General features: G+C 47.0%; 1 long non-coding RNA gene across 1 annotated transcript in view; it reads right to left on the bottom strand.

Annotated features, from left to right (window-relative positions):
* Positions 1–314: 314 nt before the first annotated feature.
* Positions 315–23235, bottom strand: part of LOC130296730 (uncharacterized) — a 38753-nt gene continuing 15832 nt past the window's right edge. The window contains exons 2-3 of the long non-coding RNA XR_008849270.1: positions 2393–2513; positions 315–609 (exon numbers count right to left, since the gene is read on the bottom strand). This is a non-coding gene — a long non-coding RNA (uncharacterized LOC130296730). The remainder of the gene's footprint in view (positions 610–2392; positions 2514–23235) is intronic.

Raw genomic sequence — 23235 nt, 5'->3', positions numbered from 1 at the left:
TTTGTAAATTACTTCTATAAAAAAAATTCTTAATCCTTTCAGTACTTATGAGCTGCTGAAGTTGAGTCGTTCCTTTTCTGTCTATGTGCTCTCTGATGACACCTGTCTCGGGAACCGCCCAGTTTAGAAGCAAATCCCCATAGCAAACCTTTTCTACTCTGTGCAGTTCCCTAGACAGACAGAGGTGTCACCAGAGAGCACTGTTGCCAGACGGAAAAGAACAACTCAACTTCAGCAGCTGATAATTATTGGAAGGATTAAGATTTTTTTAATAGAAGTAATTTACAAATCTGTTTATCTTTCTGGAGCCAGTTAATATAATTTTTCTGGAATACCCCTTTAAGGTGAATGAGACTGATTTTGAGTTGCAGTGAATTTTCACAACAAAATTGTTACTATCCCTTAATGTTAATTATTGCTTAATTAGAGATCATTTCATTAGTCGTCGTCCTCTGTAGTTTTACAATAGAATCTTCACACTTCCAGACTTGATTTCAAAGCTGAGAGATTTCCAGGAATAAAGACGGATAATGAGGCTTAAGGATAATTCGTTTTGCAGAGAATTTTCCGTGATGTTGCCGTCTTCACGTCTTCTGATCCTTAATTATACTAACGGAATATGCAAATAAAGAAAGGTTATTATATTAGATAAATGGGATAATATTCTTAGTTTAAGTAATGACATAAAATACACTATTTTACTATCATTCATGTATTCATTAAAGGGATTGTCCATATGGCATGTTAAAGGGGTACTCCGTCCCTAGACATCTTATCCCCTATCCAAAGGATGTCTGATCGCGGGGGTCCTGCTGCTGGGGACACTCGTGATCTCTGGGCAGTACCTGACATTCGTTTAGAACGCTTGGAGTGGACAACGGGTCGGGAAGTTACTGTCACGCCCCTCGTGATGTCACGCCACACCCCCTCAATGCAAGTCTATGGGAGGAGGCGTGGCGGCCAACACGCCCCCATCCATAGACTTGCATTGAGGAAGCGTGACATGATGTCACGAGGGGCGTGGCAGTGACGTCACGACCCCTGCTGCCTGCTCCAAGCGTTCGGAACAAACTGTTCCTAACGCTGGGGCAGCAGAGTACCCCTTTAAGGGGCCCATACACCTCGAATATTCATTCGTCCAACAGCTGTCCCTCCTGATCTCCCCCATACACAGGAATCTTTGTTCAGCCAACAGCTGTCTCTATTGATTGTTTTTAAGCCATGAGGGGGAAAGAACTTCCTGTAGAGCTCAGAGACAGGATTGTGTGGAGCCACAGATCTGGAGAAGGCGACAAAAACATTTCTGCTGCACTAATAGTTCCCAAGAGTTCAGTGGCCTCCATAATACTTATACAATACAATACCATCCAACCTTTCACACCATCGGTTGAGTCAGGTGGTCTCCATACATATGGGAGAATCAGCTGTTTCCTCCGAAGTTGGTGCGTTCAGTCAACATTTGTACAGTGGACCCTCAACATATGATATTAATAGGTTCCAGGAGAACCATCATATGTTGAAACCATCATATGTCGAGTACATATGTCTATGTAAAAATGGTAATTGGTTCTGGGATGACCATTGTATGTGGAGTGTATGGGGAGTGTTTAACAAACCAGGGTGCCTCCAGCTGTTGCACAACTACAACTCCCAGAATGCATGTACAGCCATTGACTGTCTGGGCATGCTGGGAGTTATAGTTTTGCAACAGCTGGAGGCACACTGATAGGGAAACATTGATGTATGGGGTGTATAGTGTGTATATGTATTGTATGTGATGTGTGACATTGTATACAGTACTGTACAGTTCTTTATATACCTTCAGGGGGGACAGAATGTCCTCCATTACCATCCTGCCGACTACAGCTCTATAGGAAAGGAAGGGGAGGGCAGCCAGCAGCTCATTGGATGCCTGCAGCAAGATGCTGCAGGCTATTGGCTATGGCTGCACTGGGGGCGGGGCTTACATGGAGCTCACAGTGGAAGCCTGTATGAGTTATCAGGACAGCATGTGAGTAACAGGAGGCAGAACGGGGCACACGGGGACATTATACAACTATCTCTCAGATGCTGAAGTTGTCAGCGCTGTCAGATAGCTGTTTGTATGATGGCCCCGACACACAGCAGCATCATATGTCGAGGCTGCCTTCAACATACAATGGTCTCTGAGAGGCCATCATATGTTGAAATGATCATATGTCGGGGCCATCATAAGTCGGGGGGTCACTGTATATGTATAGGGAACTTTTTAGGTATTTGAATGTCATAGAGGAGAATACCTGATCGGGGAACCAATTACCAGCGATGTTTATTGGTATTGACATTCTGTAAATTCATAAATGACATGGTTGGTCATCTAAGACTACTTACCTACTGCAGGAAAAATCCTTACCTAAGAGAAAATTCCCCTGGAAAAACCATCTCGGGACCTCGCCCCTTGGTTGATCCCAGTCTGTGCTGTGACTATCCCTGTAACATTAAGGATATATGCTGTGGTTGGATAAAGATGTTGCCTATAAGAAGTCGTAGAACCGTACGTCACTACATGTTGGCTCTTGCCTACTTACATTCTTCTGATTTTTCCTTACAAGCAGTGATGGTAGCTCAGGTGTAGAAAAGCCAAAATGCTGAGAGTTGGAGATAATTTACTTCAAGTAATAAAATGGAGGCGAAGTCACTTAAACAATTCTTTAGACTGGTGGTAGTGAAAGGGTTACTTTTTAGTCTTGTAATGTCCCAGTACAGGACATGGTCCTGCACTACACTTACAGGAACAAACAGAAAGGGGGCACTCAAGTCCCTTGGTGGTGCACGTGGAAATAAATAGCAATAGTGGAAAAGAAATCCCGGCACTCACTATATCTTCTGCCAAGTGTTATGCGTTTATTAAAACACAGTGCAAGTACAAGTTGACGCGTTTCGGCCAAAGCCTTTATCAGTCTGATAAAGGCTTTGTCCGAAACGCGTCAACTTGTACTTGCACTGTGTTTTAACCCCTTAAGGACCCAGCCATTTTACACCTTAGGACCCAACCATTTTTTGCACATCTGACCACTGTCACTTTAAACATTAATAACTCTGATGCTTTTAGTTATCATTCTGATTCTGAGATTGTTTTTTCGTGACATATTCTACTTTATTTTGGGGGTAAATTTTCGGCGTTACTTGCATCCTTTTTTGGTGAAAAATCCCAAAATTTCATGAAAATTTTGAAAATTTAGCATTTTTCTAACTTTGAAGCTCTCTGCTTGTAAGGAAAATGGATATTCCAAATAAATGTTATTTTTCTTCACAAATACAATATGTCTACTTTATGTTGGAATCATAAAATGGACATATTTTTACTTTTTGAAAAAATTAGAGGGCTTCAAAGTAGAGCAGCAATTTTCAAAAATGTCATGAAAATTGCAAAATCTGAAGGGACAGATGTTACAGAACTACAACTCCCAGCATGCCTGGGCAGTCTGGGCATGCTGAGAGTTGTAGTTTGGCAACATCTGGAGGGCCACCGTTTGGGCCACCGTTCTGGGCATGCTGGGAGTTGCAGTTTGGTCTTCCTAGTGGTTGCCACAGTAAAGATAACTTTACTTTCACTTTACTTTCAGCCCCCCCCCCCGTCATGGGTCCTTAAGACCCAGGGTGTCGGGACGTAACGTTACGTCATGGGTCCTGAATGGGTTAATAAACACATAACACTTGGCAGAAGATATAGTGAGTGCCGGGATTTCTTTTAAACTACTGAACTACACTTAGGCCCTGTCAGGTTGAGTCCCTCTTTGACTCGGGGGCCCTTCTGCAGTGTCTCCCCTGCTGTTACTTTAATGTTATTTATTGTACTATATGTATAGTCAGTATACTAATGTATAGCCAGGATAAAGGACCTTTGGAGGACTAATGTAATTGTCTAAAGGACCTTTGAGATGTTACATGTTTATGTTACCCAGAGAGCACCAGCTTAACACATGACCCTCAGCTTGACGTATGGGCTTCTAGTACAGCCCCCCTTTATAAGGAAGGGAGGTGCTGCAATCTGCCTCGTTTGCTTCTTCTACCATCATTGCTTCTGAGGAACAGTGGAGACCAGAGATCTCGGTGCTATTGTCCAGCTACCTGGAAGGCCTCAAATCTACCGTCACTTCCAGTAAGTCAAGTCTATGTCTACTGTCACTACCTACAGTCCAGTCAAGCCTAAAGTCAATGATCTAAAGTCTATTACAAGTATAATTGGTCCCAGCAAGCTGCGAGGTTCTTCTGTGTTCCTGGACACCTCTCTGGGATTTTGGCCGAGCTGTAGAGACTATAACAACTGTCTGACCTCAGTAAAGCCTCCGTTAAACCATAACCTGGTCGTGAACTCTCATTTCACTGCCTAGCCATTGGGATAGTGGAGATATCGTTTGGGTGGTTCCCGATACCCGAAAACCACTCTGGCATCACGAACATTAGGGGTTAATAACACCTTGCCCCTGGGGTTAATACCACCTGCCCCATCCATCTACACCACTACTCCATGTTTTCCTGCTGTAACTTGCCGTCTCTCTTTTCCTTCAGTTGGCAGTGATCACATTGGTCGGTTCCCATTGGCGTCCCCTAAGATATGTACTCACAAGGTACCGTAGTTCTCTCTGTGGTATTCAGGTCCTGATGGTAATTTGGCTGCCGCCCCCCCAGTGAGCTCACGCCACGCCCCTTCCCTTCAACAGAGGAATGCGGGTGCTGCACAGAGATCATGGGGGGTCCGAGCGGCAGGCCCCCCACCATCATACATCTTATTCCCTATCCTTTGTTCAGAATACCCCTTTAAGGTCTACCCCCCCAAGTGGTCCTGGGATATGCCTTGCTAGGCCATTTCAGCTCAAACTAGCAGGCATCCTCCCTATGTGGTGGCTGAATTCAGACTCCTCCAGTACCGGTCTCTGCAGGGTGAATGGGGGGTCCGAACCGCGTCCTCCCTGATGTATAACTAATGCTTAGTTGAGCATAAACCTTGGTGTTGTGTGTTAAAATGTGTGTGTTAACCCTTTGCTACCTTCCAGAAACTGGTAGAAATACAACAACCTAAAAATATGTAATAAGATGCTAAAAGTTAAAGGGTTACTCCGCCCCTAGACATCTCATCCCCTATCCAAAGGATAGGGGATAAGATGTCTGATCACAGAGGTCCCCCGCTGGGGACCCCCGCAATCTCGGCTGCGCCCCCCCCCCAGACATCCGGTACATGGAGCGAACTTCACGTGACATCACAGTCACGCCCCGCTCGTGACATTACGGCCACGCCCCCTCAATGCAGGTCTATGGAGGGGGATAAGATGTCTTGGGGCGGAGTATACCTTTATGGTGAGCTAAAAAAAAAAGGGTCTCCCGCCAAAAAGGTGGTGGTGATGGTGGTTGTTGTTGCTGCTGAATGTGGGCGGCTGTTTGCCTTCCTCTGGATCAACACAGTAGAGTCGATGGACTCATAGGACTATGTTACTATGTTGTAGGGATGGCGCGTTATCCAGGGATGGACCCGCCTTCTACGTTAAGGTAAGTCAGCCACTGAACAGTAATTAAAGACCACAGCTGGACCTGGTGGAGAAGACCCAATAATCTTGGTTTCTGGTTGAGGCAGGACCGTTTCTGCCTATAGGCAAAATAGGCAGCCGCCTAGAGCGCCCTCTTGAATGGGGAGGCCTGAAAGAAAGTTAGACAACCAGCATCCGAACCATTCGCTCAGCCAACAGCTGAGGTTTGTTACAGTGTATCACCCCAATAGTAAAGTGGGGCATATTAAAGGGCGGGCCAAGGGCCAAATTAGCTTTTGCCTAGTGTGGCACAAATCCTTGCACCAGCCCTGGGTTGTGGGCCCCGTCATGGAAGATATCAATAGAGACATGTTGCTTTGTTATCCCATACCCGCTAATATTGTGGCCCTTGTACACCACTTTTTAGAGTATTTCCCAACCTACACATGTATGTTCACTAGTGATCCTATACTTTACAGTCCCCTTAAAGGGGTACTCCGCTGCTCAGCGTTTGGAACAAACTCTTCCGAACGATGGAGCCCGCGCCGGGAGCTTATGACGTCATAGCCCCGCCCTCTCATGTCTTTACACCCCGTCCCCTCAATGCAAGTCTTGCATTGAGGGGGCGGGGTGTAAAGACATGAGGGGGTGGGGCTATGACGTCATGAGCTCGCGGTGCTGACTCCAGCGTTTGGAACAGTTTGAGGGGGCAGGGTGTAAAGACATGAGGGGGCGGGGCTATGACGTCACGAGCTCCCGGTGATGCCTCCAGTGTTCGGAACAGTTTATTCCAAACGCTGAGCAGCGGAGTACCCCTTTAATGACTGATACCTGCGATTGACTCAATGTTGGCTCCTAATTTTGACGCTACAAGCGACCAGGCAGAATTGATCTCTCTGCAGTAGGAATTTTCAGTAATGACCAGATGAAGAGCTCGGTGTAAATTCCCAGCACAGAGACAGATGTGGATCTGGCACGTATCCTGAGTGTGAGCTGGCAATGCCGAGAATCCCCGGATGAAAACAGACGAGGACACATGAAAGACAACAGGAAGCGAACCCAGGCGGAATGGAGAATAAGGAGCATTTTATCTGCAGGGTTCAGATCGGATACGGTACGCCGGACCCCAGGCCGGTCCAGGACACATACAGGATGTTCCAACACTATTTCTTTTTTGCCATAATTATAATATTTCTTGGATTGTTGGAGCAAGAATCCCACAGTAGACCAATTCCATAGTCCTTACCGCCTGTTCAGACATGAACGCGCCAAAATACTTCTCCATTAGAAAATCCCAGAGATGTAGAAGAACCCAATACTTCCCAAACCTAGTAGAGAGAAAGAAAACCATAAAAAAACATTTTACCAAAATTTCTCATTTGGATTACTCGTTGGGTGTTTCTGAATTGTCCCGTACGGCTTTATGACACGTCAAAGAAAGAGATATAAGAGTAGTTAGCAAGCGAGACCGAACTGTCCGGGTTTCCCCCAGTAAGGGTGCGTTCACACCATCTTTGGGGCATATGGCAGCCAGACCCAGCAGGGGAAGATCAAAACCACCTCCTGCCGTATCTCTGCCTGACCCATGCCGCACCCCAGTCATTTCAATAAGGTAAATTATACACTACTCAAAATAATAAAGGGAACATAAACAACACAATGTAACTCCAAATCACTGACACTTGTGTGAAATCCCACTGTCCACTCAGGAAGAACACTGATTGACAATCAATTTCACATGGAACAGACAACAGGTGGAAATTATAGGCAATTAGCAAGACACCCCCAATAAAGGAGTGGTTCTGCAGGTGGTGACCACAGACCACTTCTCAGTTCCTATTCTCCCTGGCTGTTGTTTTGGTCACTTTTAAATGCTGGCGGTGCTTTCACTCTAGTGGTAGCATGAGACGGGGTCTACAACCCACACAAGTGGCTCAGGTAGTGCAGCTCATCCAGGATGGCACATCAATGCGAGCTGTGGCAAGGAGGTTTGCTGTGTCTGTCAGTGTAGTGTCCAGAGCATGGAGGCGCTACCAGGAGACAGGCCAGTACATCAGGAGACGTGGAGGAGGACGTAGGAGGCAACAACCCAGCAGCAGGACCGCAACCTCCACCTTTGTACAAGGAGGAAACAGCCAGAGCCCTGCAAAATGACCTCCAGCAGGCCACAAATGTGCATGTGTCTACTCAAACGGTCAGAAACAGACTCCATGAGGGCGGTATGAGGGCCCGACGTCCACAGGATGGGGGTGTGCTTACAGCCCAACACTGTGCAGGACGTTTGGCATTTTCCAGAGAACACCAAGATTGGCAAATTCGCTACTGGCGCCCTGTGCTCTTCACAGATGAAAGCAGGTTCACACTGAGCACATGTGACAGACGTGACAGAGTTTGGAGACACCGTGGAGAACGTTCTGCTGCCTGCAACATCCTCCAGCATGACCGGTTTGGCGGTGGGTCAGTAATGGTGTGGGTGGCATTTCTTTGGGGGGCCGCACAGCCCTCCATGTGCTTGCCAGAGGTAGCCTGACTGCCATTAGGTACCGAGATGAGATCCACAGACCCCTTGTGAGACCATTTGCTGGTGCGGTTGGCCCTGGGTTCCTCCTAATACAAGACAATGCTAGACCTCATGTGGCTGGAGTGTGTCAGCAGTTCCTACAAGAGGAAGGCATTGATGCTATGGACTGGCCGCCCGTTCCCCTGAATCCGATTGAGCACTGTCACGATGCCGGCTGGCAGGTAGTGGACCCTCTGTGCCAGAGAGGGATTGGCGTGGACCGTGCTAGTGGACCGGTTCTAAGCCACTACTGGTTTTCACCAGAGCCCGCCGCAAAGCGGGATGGTCTTGCTGCGGCGGTAGTGACCAGGTCGTATCCACTAGCAACGGCTCACCTCTCTGGCTGCTGAAGATAGGCGCGGTACAAGGGAGTAGGCAGAAGCAAGGTCGGACGTAGCAGAAGGTCGGGGCAGGCAGCAAGGATCGTAGTCAGGGGCAACGGCAGAAGGTCTGGAAACACTGGCAAGGGACACACAAGGAACGCTTTCACTGGCACTAAGGCAACAAGATCCGGCAAGGGAGTGCAAGGGAAGTGAGGTAATAAAGGGAAGTGCACAGGTGATAACCCTAATTGGAACCACTGCGCCAATCAGCGGCGCAGTGGCCCTTTAAATCGCAGAGACCCGGCGCGCGCGCGCCCTAGGGAGCGGGGCCGCGCGCGCCGGGACAGAACAGACGGGGAGCGAGTTAGGTAGGGGAGCCGGGGTGCGCATCGCGAGCGGGCGCTACCCGCATCGCGAATCGCATCCCGGCTGACAGCAGGATCGCAGCGCCCCGGGTCAGAGGACGTGACCGGAGCGCTGCAGCGGAGGGGGAGAAGCGAGCGCTCCGGGGAGGAGCGGGAACCCGGAGCGCTCGGCGTAACAGTACCCCCCCCCTTGGGTCTCCCCCTCTTCTTGGAGCCTGAGAACCTGAGGAGCAGACTTTTGTCAAGGATGTTGTCCTCAGGTTCCCAGGATCTCTCTTCAGGACCACAACCCTCCCAGTCTACTAAAAAAAAATTTTTTCCTCTGACCTTTTTGGCAGCCAAAATCTCCTTGACCGAGAAGACGTCCGAGGAGCCGGAAACAGGAGTGGGAGGAACAGATTTGGGAGAAAAACGGTTGAGGATGAGTGGTTTGAGAAGAGAGACGTGAAAGGCATTAGGGATACGAAGAGAAGGAGGAAGAAGAAGTTTATAAGAGACAGGATTAATTTGAGACAAAATTTTGAAAGGACCAAGATAGCGTGGTCCCAACTTGTAGCTAGGGACACGGAAGCGGACATATTTAGCGGAGAGCCATACCTTGTCTCCAGGGGAAAAAACGGGGGGAGCTCTTCTTTTCTTATCCGCGAATCTCTTCATGCGTGAAGAAGCCTGTAAGAGAGAATTTTGGGTCTCTCTCCATATAATGGAAAGGTCACGAGAAATTTCATCCACAGCGGGCAGACCAGAGGGCAAGGGGGTAGGGAGGGGGGGAAGAGGGTGACGGCCGTACACCACGAAAAATGGGGATTTGGAGGAAGATTCAGAGACCCTGAAGTTATACGAGAATTCGGCCCATGGAAGGAGATCTGCCCAGTCATCCTGGCGGGAGGAAACAAAATGTCGCAAATAATCACCCAGGATCTGGTTAATTCTTTCTACTTGTCCATTGGACTGGGGATGATATGCAGAGGAAAAATTTAATTTAATCTTGAGTTGTTTACAGAGAGCTCTCCAGAATTTAGACACGAATTGGACCCCTCTATCCGAGACAATCTGCGTAGGCAACCCGTGAAGACGAAAAATGTGTACAAAAAATTGTTTAGCCAACTGAGGCGCAGAAGGAAGACCAGGAAGAGGGATGAAATGTGCCATTTTGGAGAATCGATCAACGACCACCCAAATAACGGTGTTGCCACGGGAAGGGGGTAAATCAGTAATAAAATCCATACCAATCAGAGACCAAGGCTGTTCGGGGACAGGCAGAGGATGAAGAAAACCAGCGGGCTTCTGGCGAGGAGTCTTATCCCGGGCACAGATAGTGCAGGCTCGCACAAAGTCCCCAACATCCGTCTCCAGAGTCGGCCACCAATAGAAGCGGGAGATGAGTTGCACAGATTTCTTGATGCCCGCATGACCTGCGAGATGGGAGGAGTGACCCCATTTGAGGATTCCGAGGCGTTGGCGTGGAGAAACAAAGGTCTTTCCTGGAGGAGTCTGCCTGATGGAGGCAGGAGAAGTGGAGATCAGGCAGTCAGGTGGAATGATGTGTTGCGGAGGGAGATCAACTTCTGAGGCATCCGAGGAACGAGAGAGAGCATCGGCCCTAATGTTCTTATCGGCAGGACGAAAGTGAATCTCAAAATTAAATCGGGCAAAGAACAGAGACCACCGGGCCTGGCGAGGATTCAGCCGTTGGGCCGACTGGAGGTAGGAGAGGTTCTTGTGGTCGGTGTAGATAATAACAGGAAATCTTGATCCCTCCAGCAGATGCCTCCATTCCTCAAGTGCTAATTTAATGGCTAGAAGCTCTCGATCCCCGATGGAGTAGTTCCTCTCCGCTGGAGAGAAGGTCCTAGAGAAAAAACCACAAGTGACAGCATGCCCGGAAGAATTTTTTTGTAGAAGAACAGCTCCAGCTCCTACTGAGGAGGCATCAACCTCCAATAGGAAGGGTTTGGAAGGGTCAGGTCTGGAGAGCACGGGAGCCGAAGAAAAGGCAGACTTGAGTCGTTTAAAGGAGTCCTCTGCTTGGGGAGGCCAAGACTTGGGATCAGCATTTTTCTTGGTTAAAGCCACGATAGGAGCCACAATGGTAGAAAAATGTGGAATAAATTGCCTGTAATAATTGGCGAACCCCAAAAAGCGTTGGATAGCACGGAGTCCGGAGGGGCGTGGCCAATTTAAGACGGCAGAGAGTTTGTCTGGATCCATCTGTAGTCCCTGGCCAGAGACCAAATATCCTAGAAAAGGAAGAGATTGGCATTCAAACAGACATTTCTCAATTTTGGCATAGAGTTGGTTGTCACGAAGTCTCTGAAGAACCATACGGACATGCTGGCGGTGTTCTTCTAGATTGGCAGAAAAAATTAGGATATCGTCCAGATATACCACAACACAGGAGTATAACAGATCACGAAAAATTTCATTGACAAAGTCTTGGAAGACGGCAGGGGCATTGCACAGTCCAAAGGGCATGACCAGATACTCAAAGTGTCCATCTCTGGTGTTAAATGCCGTTTTCCACTCGTCCCCCTCTCTGATGCGGATGAGGTTATAGGCGCCTCTTAAGTCCAATTTAGTGAAGATGTGGGCACCTTGGAGGCGATCAAAGAGTTCAGAGATGAGGGGTAAGGGGTAGCGGTTCTTAACCGTGATTTTATTAAGACCGCGGTAGTCAATGCAAGGACGTAGGGAGCCATCTTTTTTGGACACAAAGAAAAATCCGGCTCCGGCAGGAGAGGAGGATTTACGGATAAAGCCCTTTTTTAGATTCTCCTGGACGTATTCGGACATGGCAAGAGTCTCTGGGGCAGAGAGAGGATAAATTCTGCCCCGGGGTGGAGTAGTACCCGGGAGGAGGTCGATAGGGCAATCATAAGGCCTGTGAGGAGGTAGAGTCTCAGCTTGTTTTTTGCAGAAAACATCCGCGAAGTCCATATAGGCCTTAGGGAGACCGGTTACTGGAGGAACCACAGAGTTACGGCAAGGGTTACTGGGAACCGGTTTTAGACAGTTCTTGGAACAAGAGGACCCCCAACTCTTGATCTCCCCAGTGGACCAATCCAGGGTTGGGGAATGAAGTTGAAGCCAGGGAAGTCCAAGGAGAACCTCCGAGGTGCAATTGGGGAGGACCAAAAGTTCAATCCTCTCATGATGAGATCCGATACTCATAAGAAGGGGCTCCGTGCGGAAACGTATGGCACAGTCCAATCTTTCATTATTTACACAATTGATGTAGAGGGGTCTGGCGAGACTGGTCACTGGGATGTTGAACCTGTTGACGAGAGAGGCCAAAATAAAATTTCCTGCAGATCCAGAGTCCAAGAAGGCCACTGTAGAGAAGGAGAAGGCAGAGGCAGACATCCGCACAGGCACAGTAAGACGTGGAGAAGCAGAGTAGACGTCAAGGACTGTCTCACCTTTGTGCGGAGTCAGCGTACGTCTTTCCAGGCGGGGAGGACGGATAGGACAATCCCTCAGGAAGTGTTCGGTACTGGCACAGTACAGGCAGAGGTTCTCCATACGGCGTCGTGTCCTCTCTTGAGGTGTCAGGCGAGACCGGTCGACCTGCATAGCCTCCACGGCGGGAGACACAGGAACAGATTGCAGGGTACCAGAGGAGAGAGGAGCCGAGGAGACGAAACGCCTCGTGCGAACAGAGTCCATATCTTGACGGAGTTCCTGACGCCTTTCAGAAAAACGCATGTCAATGCGAGTGGCTAGGTGAATAAGTTCATGTAGGTTAGCAGGAATTTCTCGTGCGGCCAGAACATCTTTAATGTTGCTGGATAGGCCTTTTTTGAAGGTCGCGCAGAGGGCCTCATTATTCCAGGACAATTCTGAAGCAAGTGTACGGAATTGTACGGCATACTCGCCAACGGAAGAATTACCCTGGACCAGGTTCAACAGGGCAGTCTCAGCAGAAGAGGCTCGGGCAGGTTCCTCAAAGACACTTCGGATTTCCGAGAAGAAGGAGTGTACAGAGGCAGTGACGGGGTCATTGCGGTCCCAGAGCGGTGTGGCCCATGACAGGGCTTTTCCGGACAGAAGACTGACTACGAAAGCCACCTTAGACCTTTCAGTGGGAAACAGGTCCGACATCATCTCCAGATGCAGGGAACATTGGGAAAGGAAGCCACGGCAAAACTTAGAGTCCCCATCAAATTTATCCGGCAAGGATAAGCGTATCCCAGGAGCGGCCACTCGCTGCGGAGGAGGTGCAGGAGCTGGCGGAGGAGATGACTGCTGAAGCTGTGGTAGCAACTGTTGTAGCATAACGGTCAGTTGAGACAGCTGTTGGCCTTGTTGCGCAATCTGTTGTGACTGCTGGGCGACCACCGTGGTGAGGTCAGCGACAACTGGCAGAGGAACTTCAGCGGGATCCATGGCCGGATCTACTGTCACGATGCCGGCTGGCAGGTAGTGGACCCTCTGTGCCAGAGAGGGATTGGCGTGGACCGTGCTAGTGGACCGGTTCTAAGCCACTACTGGTTTTCACCAGAGCCCGCCGCAAAGCGGGATGGTCTTGCTGCGGCGGTAGTGACCAGGTCGTATCCACTAGCAACGGCTCACCTCTCTGGCTGCTGAAGATAGGCGCGGTACAAGGGAGTAGGCAGAAGCAAGGTCGGACGTAGCAGAAGGTCGGGGCAGGCAGCAAGGATCGTAGTCAGGGGCAACGGCAGAAGGTCTGGAAACACTGGCAAGGGACACACAAGGAACGCTTTCACTGGCACTAAGGCAACAAGATCCGGCAAGGGAGTGCAAGGGAAGTGAGGTAATAAAGGGAAGTGCACAGGTGATAACCCTAATTGGAACCACTGCGCCAATCAGCGGCGCAGTGGCCCTTTAAATCGCAGAGACCCGGCGCGCGCGCGCCCTAGGGAGCGGGGCCGCGCGCGCCGGGACAGAACAGACGGGGAGCGAGTTAGGTAGGGGAGCCGGGGTGCGCATCGCGAGCGGGCGCTACCCGCATCGCGAATCGCATCCCGGCTGACAGCAGGATCGCAGCGCCCCGGGTCAGAGGACGTGACCGGAGCGCTGCAGCGGAGGGGGAGAAGCGAGCGCTCCGGGGAGGAGCGGGAACCCGGAGCGCTCGGCGTAACAAGCACATCTGCAACGTCTCGCTCCATCCACCATAGACTGTTCAGGAGTTGGCGGATGCTTTAGTCCCGGTCTGGGAGGACATCCCTCAGGAGATCATCCGCCTTCTCATCAGGGGCATGCCTAGGCGTTGTAGGGAGGTCATACGGGCACGTGGAGGCCACACACACTACTGAGCCTCATTTAGACTTGAGCCTCATTTTGACTTGAGCCTCATTTTGACTTTGACTACTGAGCCTCATTGAAAGCTGCAAAGAGCCTCACTGAAACATGCACAGAGTCTCAATGAAAGCTGCATAGAGCCTCATTGAAAGCTGCACATAGCCTCACTGAAAGCTGCACAAAGCCTCACTGAAACATGCGCAGAGCCTCACTGAAAGATGCATAGAGCCTCACTGAAAGATGCACAGAGCCTCACTGAAAGCTGCACAGAGCCTCACTGAAAGCTGCACAGAGCCTCAATGAAAGCTGCACAAAGCCTCACTGAAAGCTGCACAAAGCCTCACTGAAAGATGCACAGAGACTCACTGAAAGATGTACAGAGCCTCAAAGAAACATGCACAGAGCCTCACTGAAACATGCACAGAGCCTCAATGACAGCTGCACAGAGCCTCACTGAAAGCTGCACAGAGCCTCACTGAAAGCTGCACAGAGCCTCACTGAAAGCTGCACAAAGCCTTGCTGAAACATGCACAGAGCCTCACTGAAACATGCATAGAGCCTCACTGAAACATGCATAGAACCTCACTGAAAGCTGCATAGAGCCTCACTGAAAGCTGCATAGAGGCTCACTGAAACATGCACAGAGCCTCACTGAAACATGCACAGAGCCTCACTGAAAGCTGCACAGAGCCTCACTGAAAGCTGCATAGAGCCTCACTGAAAGCTGCATAGAGCCTCACTGAAACATGCACAGAGCCTCACTGAAACATGCACAGAGCCTCACTGAAAGCTGCACAGAGCCTCACTGAAAGCTGCATAGAGCCTCACTGAAAGCTGCATAGAGCCTCACTGAAACATGCACAGAGCCTCACTGAAACATGCACAGAGCCTCACTGAAAGCTGAAAGCTGGAAGCTGGCCCGATCCCTTGCAGCTGCCCCTCCAATGGCTCCCGGTCCCTACTGTTCTCCACTTTTGTTTTATTGTATTGTATTATATTGTATTGTATGTTGAGTGTTGTAGGGGCACGCTACTCCCTTAATGAAACTTCTCCCCATAAATGAACATAAACTAGAAGCAGGAGATGCAGATAAAATGTAACTTTTATTTTATCTTTATTTACTTGCCATCATTTGCTCAGTGAGGTTTCTGTCCATGCAGAGGCGGGGGCGTGTCCATCTCTTCTCCTCACTGTGATGACTCCTCCCCCTCCCTCCCTCTGCTCTGACTCACAGAGGGTCCTGGACCTGCCTGCAGCCCTGTCACTCATGGTGTCCGTGACGTGTTGATGACCACTGGACTCTGCAGGACTGGTATGTGTCCCAGGAGGCAGGGGGACCCCTAGTGGCCAGTTTTTTGACTGGCTTTTTCAGTATGAAATACAGAACATTTTCTGATGAAAGCAATTCATAAACATATTATCTTTGCATGCTTTATAACATATTAAAAGTTATTGTATCTGACAGTGCCCATTCAAGTGATTCTTATATCACGTGACTCCCGGGTTTGTAAAGAATAATTGGGGTAAAAAAAAAATGCCCACATCTATGTACACCTGCGTTTTTTCTTGTGTTATTTTTTTTTTTTTAACCCTATAGAAGTGTATGGGAGGAAACCCCTCACAATTTTGTAAAAAAAAAAAAAAAAACTGCCACTGAACCAAAAAACCCAACTAAAGGGTGAAAAAAAAAATGCCAAAAATTACATTTCTCTATTGCGTGCCAGCATAATTTTTGGCTCGGAAAAAAAAAACCGCTGTATCTGTTTTCGGCCTTAGATCATCTGCATTGATAAATACTTTAGGATATCGACCTTTCGAGGAGAGTTTAGGCATCGGAGACAAATCTTTGTCATTGATGGGTTAGAACAATCGTCAGATCTCAGATTATGGAGTCCCCCCGGAGCCATCGGAGTGTCCCCTGAATATCTGCCAAGATGTAATTGCTGCAAATTGATGATTCTTTGATGAATATAAAGTTTTATGAATAAAATAAAGTTACAGTCATTGGTGACAACTTTATACTCAGTATTCATCCTATCCTACTGGGAGCATCACAGCGACTCTCATCTTACCCAGTATTGGTGGCCATACAGATTGGATGAAATTCTTGACTGGTTTGGCAAACCATTAGACCAGTGTTTCCCAACCAGGGTGCCTCCAGCTGTGGCCAAACTACAACTCCCAGCATGCCTGGACAGCCCTTGGCTGTCCAGGCATGCTGGGAGTTGTAGTTTGGCCACAGCTGGAGGCACCCTGGTTGGGAAACACTGCATTAGACATTGGGATTGGTGTTTCACATCCTTAATCCCATTAATGTTTCACATCCTATATCCCAATAATGTTTCACATACTTAATCCCAATAATGTTTCACATAATCAATCACACTGTAGTTTTACATTCTCAATCCCAATAATGTTTCACATCCTAAATCCCACATTGTAGTTTCACATCCTTAATCCAAATAATGCTTCACATCCTAAATCCCAATAATGTTTCACACCCTTAATCCCAATAATGCTTCACATCCTAAATCCCAATAATGTTTCACATCCTTAATCCCATTAATGTTTCACATCCTTAATCCCAATAATGTTTCACATCCTTAATCCCAATAATGTTTCACATCCTTAATCCTTAATCCCAATAATGTTTCACATCCTTAATCCCAATAATGTTTCACATCCTTAATCCCAATAATGTTTCATATCCTTAATCCCAATAATGTTTCACATCCTTAATCCCAATAATGTTTCATATCCTTAATCCCAATAATGTTTCACATCCTTAATCCCAATAATGTCTCACATCCTAAATCCCAATAATGTTTCACATCCTCAGTCACACTGTAGTTTCACATCCTTAATCCCAATAATGTTTCACATACTCAATCCCATTGTAGTTTCACATCCTTAATCCCAATAATGTTTCACATTCTAAATCCCAATAATGTTTCAAATCCTAAATCCCAATAATGTTTCACATCCTTAATCTCAAAAATGTTTCACATCCTTAATCCCAAAAATGTTTCACATCCTAAATCCCAATAATGTTTCACATCCTTAATCTCAATAATGTTTCACATCCTAAATCCCAATAGTGTTTCACATCCTTAATCCCAAAAATGTTTCACATCCTTAATCCCAATAATGTTTCACATCCTAAATCCCAATAATGTTTCACATCCTAAATCCCAATAATGTTTCACATCCTTAATCTCAATAATGTTTCACATCCTAAATCCCAATAATGTTTCACATCCTCAATCACACTGTAGTTTCACATCCTTGATCCCAATAATGTTTCACATACTCAATCCCATTGTAGTTTCACATCCTTAATCCCAATTAATCCCAATAATGTTTCACATTCTAAATCCCAATAATGTTTCACATCCTAAATCCCAATAATGTTTCACATCCTTAATCCCAATAATGTTTCACATCCCCAATCCTCATGTTTCACATCCATTGTAGTTTCACATCCTTAACTGGAGAGGACCCAGCGGTCATGGTACATATTGGCACCAATGACAAAGTAAGAGGTAGGTGGAGTGTCCTTAAAAATGATTTCAGGGACTTAGGCTGCAAGCTTAAGGCAAGGACCTCCAAGGTAGTCTTTTCTGAAATATTCCCTGTACCACGAGCCGCACCAGAGAGGCAGCGGGAGATCAGGGACCTGTACCACGAGCCGCACCAGAGAGGCAGCGGGAGATCAGGGAGGTAAACAAGTGGCTCAGAAGCTGGTGTAGGAAGGAAGGGTTTGGGTTCATGGAGAACTGGGCTGACTTCGCTGTCGGTTACCGGCTCTACCGTAGGGACGGGCTGCACCTCAATGGGGAGGGGGCACTGTGCTTGGGGAGAAGATGGCTAGAAGGGTGGAGGAGTGTTTAAACTAGGGACTTGGGGGGAGGGAACCTACAGCAAAGAGGGGGAAGATAGTGTAGATAGAGAGGTGGGAATTATAAATGTACCTGGGGGTGGAGCGGAGGGAGGGGTTAGAATAGTTAATAGGAATAAGCTTCATAGGAAAATAAAACTTACACCCTTGAATCCCATTAACCCCAATAACATAAAGGATGGAAATGTAAAGTGTATGTTCACAAATGCCAGAAGCCTAGCAAATAAAATGGGGGAGCTTCAGGCCTTGATACTGGAGGAACATATTGATATAGTTGGGGTCACTGAGACATGGCTGGTGATATAGTTGGGGTCACTGAGACATGGCTGGTGATATAGTTGGGGTCACTGAGACATGGCTGGACTCCTCGCATGACTGGGCTGTTAATCTGCAGGGGTTTACATTGTTTCGCAAGGATAGAATGAACAGAAAAGGTGGTGGAGTCTGTCTGTATGTAAGAAGTGGTATGAAAGTCAGTGTGAACGATGCCATAGTGTGTGATGATTCTGAGGATGTGGAATCATTGTGGGTAGAATTACAAAAGGAGGGAAATACTGAAAAAATAGTATTTGGTGTAATCTACAGACCCCCTAATATCACTGAAGAGATAGAAGGTCGGCTGTATAAACAAATAGAGAGGGCCGCCCGGGCAGGTACAGTGGTAATAATGGGAGATTTTAACTATCCAGATATAGATTGGGGTCCGGGGTTGGCTAAAACTACAAAGGGGAGAAAATTCCTAAATTTATTGCAGGATAATTTTATGGGCCAGTTTGTGGAGGACCCAACAAGTAGTGATGCCTTGTGGGATCTGATCATTTCCAACAACGCAGAGCTGATTGGTAATGTAACTGTGCGGGAAAACCTTGGTAATAGCGACCACAATATAGTTACTTTTCACTTAAAATGTAGAAAACAAAGACAGGCGGGGAAAGCAAAAACATATAACTTTAAAAAGGCAAATTTCCCTGGGCTGAGATCTGCACTACAGGACATAGACTGGGGGGAGGTGTTCTCAAATACTGATACAGAAGGTAAATGGGACATCTTTAAATCAACTCTAAATAACTATACAGCTAAATATATACCAAAGGGGAACAAATATAAACCATTAAAACTAAATCCTACATGGCTGACACATGATGTTAAAAGAGCAATAAACAACAAAAAAATAGCCTTCAAAAAATACAAATCTGATGGGTCAGCGATAACATTTAAACAGTACAAGGAGCTTAATAAAATCTGTAAAAATGTAATAAAAACAGCAAAAATTCAAAACGAGAGACAGGTGGCCAAAGAAAGCAAAACTAATCCTAAATATTTTTGGGGATATATAAATACAAAAAAAACAAGGACAGAGCATGTAGGACCCCTTAATAATGATAATGGGGAGGTTGTCACGGGCGATCAAGAGAAGGCGGAGCTACTGAATTGGTTCTTTAGTTCTGTATACACTATGGAAGAAGGAGCTGACATTGGCCAGGTCTGTGCTGGTAACACATCATGTACAGGTCAGTGCTGGTAACACATCATGTACAGGTCAGTGCTGGTAACACATCATGTACAGGTCAGTGCTGGTAACACATCATGTAATGTACTGAACTGGCTTAATGTAGAGATGGTACAAGGTAAGTTAAGTGATATAAATGTAAGCAAATCCCCAGGACCGGATGGACTACACCCAAGAGTTCTTAGAGAGGTAAGTTCAGTAATATCTGTACCCCTGTTCATGATATTTAGAGATTCTCTGGTGTCTGGTATTGTGCCAAGGGACTGGCGCAAGGCGAATGTGGTGCCAATCTTCAAAAAGGGCTCTAGGTCTTCCCCAGGAAACTATAGACCGGTAAGTTTAACGTGCATTGTGGGTAAATAGTTTGAAGGACTTATAAGGGATTACATACAGGAATACATAGGGGATAATAGTATTATAAGTGATAGCCAGCATGGGTTTACTAAGGACAGAAGTTGTCACCAATCTAATTTGCTTTTATGAAGAGGTGAGTAGAAGCCTTGACAGAGGAATGGCTGTGGATATAGAGGGGGGCTGTGTATATAGAGGGGGGGCTGTGTATATAGAGGGGGGTGCTGTGTATATAGGGGGGGCTGTGTATATAGAGGGGGGGGCTGTGTATATAGAGGGGGGCTGTGTATACTAATAACCTGCAGCATCGTATGTCTTAGGGGGGATTAAACTGGCAGAGTCACTGGTAGAGAAGGATCTGGGTGACTTGTAGATCACAGACTACAGAATAGCACAATGTCAGGCTGCTGCTTCCAAAGCCGGCAGGATATTGTCATGTATCAAAAGAGGCATGGACTCAAGGGACAGGGACATAATACTCCCCCTTTATAAAGCATTGGTACGGCCTCACCTGGAATATGCTGTTCAGTTTTGGTCACCTGTCCATAAAAGGGACACTGCGGAGTTGGAAAGGGTGCAGAGAAGCGCGACTAAACTAATATGGGGCATGGAACATCTTAGCTATGAGGAGCGATTAAAGGAGTTACAATTGTTTAGTCTTGAGAAGAGACGTTTAAGGGGGGATATGATAAACGTATATAAGTATATTAATGGCCCATACAAAAAATATGGAGAAAAACTGTTCCAGGTTAAACCCCCCCAAAGGACGAGGGGGCACTCCCTCCGTCTGGAGAAGAAAAAGTTTAGTCTCAAGGGGCGACACGCCTTCTTTACCGTGAGGACTGTGAATTTATGGAACGGTCTACCTCAGGAACTGGTCACAGCTGGAACAATTTACAGCTTTAAAACAGGATTAGATACATTCCTGGAACAAAATAAGATTAATGCTTATGAAGAAATATAAAATCCCATCCCTTCCCCAATATCGCGCCGCACCCCTACCCCTTAATTCCCTGGTTGAACTTGATGGACATATGTCTTTTTTCGACCGTACTAACTATGTAATGTTTCACATCCTCAATCACATTAATGTTTTACATCCACAATCCTATTGTTCTTGGAAGGTAAAAAGATGCCACCACAGGACAGAGGATAAGTAGCTGATTGCGACCTACTCTGTAAGGGACCCTGGCCTTCAGTGAGGAGCATGTGATGTAGACGGCTCATGCTCCATTCATTTCTATGATAGCGATGAAGAGACCCGAGTACAGCACTCGGGTCCTGTTTTCCGGAAATCGTGCTGCAACCTTCTTTTAGTATGTTAGAGAGGGCTACCCTATAATGGACTGTGGATAGAAGATAAGTAGCTAAGTACCAGGGGTCCAATTGATGGGACCCTCCACGATTTCCGCGAGTGGTGAGTGGAATGAGTGTGTTAGGGTCCCATATGAAGTGAGGCCACCTCCGCGTGGTGGATCGGGGGTACATTTTGATCAAAAAGTGAGCTAAGCATACAGAAAAGTGATGGGAGTTAAATCCTTAGATAGCCTGGGGCATTGTCAGGGGAAGAAATACTTTGATGCGCACTGGAAATTAGAGAATCCCGGTGGGACCACAGGTTGGCTTACTGAGGTGCAAATAATTTTACTCACATTTGCTGCACTTTATGCCCCATATGCAGGGCATACGCTGAAGAACTTCTGCGATATGTTAGGCCACACAGCACCAACCCCAACTGTAGATCACAAGAGATTACTGTAGGCAGAGGAGTCCTTGCTCAGCCTTCTCCTCCTCTGGCTCCTACATATTCCTTCTTGGAGCTGGAACATGAAGCACCGTACCATCACAGGGTAATTTGGTGGCTACTTTTTTGGGGTGAAATCCTACAAACTTCATAGCATTCACAGTGCTGTGAACATTGCACACGCCACCCAGATCCTCCTACTGGTGTAATATCATACAGCTCCTCCTCCTGGTGTAATATCATAAAGCTCCTCCTCCTTGTGTAATATCATTCAGCACCTCCTCCAACTGGTGTAATTTTATACAGCTCCTCCTACTGGTGTCATATCATACAGCTCCTCCTACTGCTGTAATATCATACAGCTCCTCCTACTGGTGTGATATCATACAGCTCCTCCTACTGGTGTGATATCATACAGCTCCTCCTCCTGGTGTAAAATCATACAGCTCCTCCTCCTGGTGTAATATCATACAGCTCCTCCTACTGGTGTAATATCATACAGCTCCTCCTCCTGGTGTAAAATCATACAGCTCCTCCTCCTGGTGTATTATCATACAGCTCCTCCTACTAGTGTAATATCATAAAGCTCCTCCTCCTTGTGTAATATCATTCAGCACCTCCTCCAACTGGTGTAATTTTATACAGCTCCTCCTACTGGTGTCATATCATACAGCTCCTCCTACTGGTGTAATATCATACAGCTCCTCCTACTGGTGTCATATCATACAGCTCCTCCTACTGGTGTGATATCATACAGCTCCTCCTACTGGTGTAATATCACACAGCACCTCCTGCTGGTGTAATATCATACAGATCCTGTTCCTGGTGTAATATCATACAGCTCCTCCTCCTGGTTTAATATCATACAGCTCCTCCTACTGGTGTAATATCATGCAGCTCCTCCTACTGGTTTAATATCATACAGCTCCTCCTACTGGTGTAATATCATACAGCTCCTCCTACTTGTGTAATATCATACAGCTCCTCCTACTGGTTTAATATCATACAGCTCCTCCTCCTTGTGTAATATCATACAACTCCTCCTCCTGGTGTAATATCATACAGATCCTGTTCCTGGTGTAATATCATACAGCTCCTCCTACTGGTGTAATATCATACAGCTCCTCCTACTGGTTTAATATCATACAGCTCCTCCTACTGGTGTAATATCATACAGCTCCTCCTACTTGAGTAATATCATACAGCTCCTCCTACTGGTGTGATATCATACAGCTCCTCCTACTGGTGTCATATCATACAGCTCCTCCTACTGGTGTGATATCATACAGCTCCTCCTACTGGTGTAATATCACACAGCACCTCCTGCTGGTGTAATATCATACAGATCCTGTTCCTGGTGTAATATAATACAGCTCCTCCTCCTGGTTTAATATCATACAGCTCCTCCTCCTGGTGTAATATCATAAAGCTCCTCCTCCTTGTGTAATATCATTCAGCACCTCCTCCAACTGGTGTAATTTTATACAGCTCCTCCTACTGGTGTCATATCATACAGCTCCTCCTACTGCTGTAATATCATACAGCTCCTCCTACTGGTGTGATATCATACAGCTCCTCCTACTGGTGTAATATCATACAGCTCCTCCTCCTGGTGTAAAATCATACAGCTCCTCCTCCTGGTGTATTATCATACAGCTCCTCCTACTAGTGTAATATCATAAAGCTCCTCCTCCTTGTGTAATATCATTCAGCACCTC

This window comes from Hyla sarda, chromosome 12 (assembly GCF_029499605.1).
Source record: "Hyla sarda isolate aHylSar1 chromosome 12, aHylSar1.hap1, whole genome shotgun sequence".
In the NCBI taxonomy this organism is placed as follows: Eukaryota; Metazoa; Chordata; class Amphibia; order Anura; family Hylidae; genus Hyla; species Hyla sarda.
The sequence above is the reverse complement of the archived record's forward strand: the minus strand, read 5'-3'. Positions and strand labels throughout refer to the sequence as shown.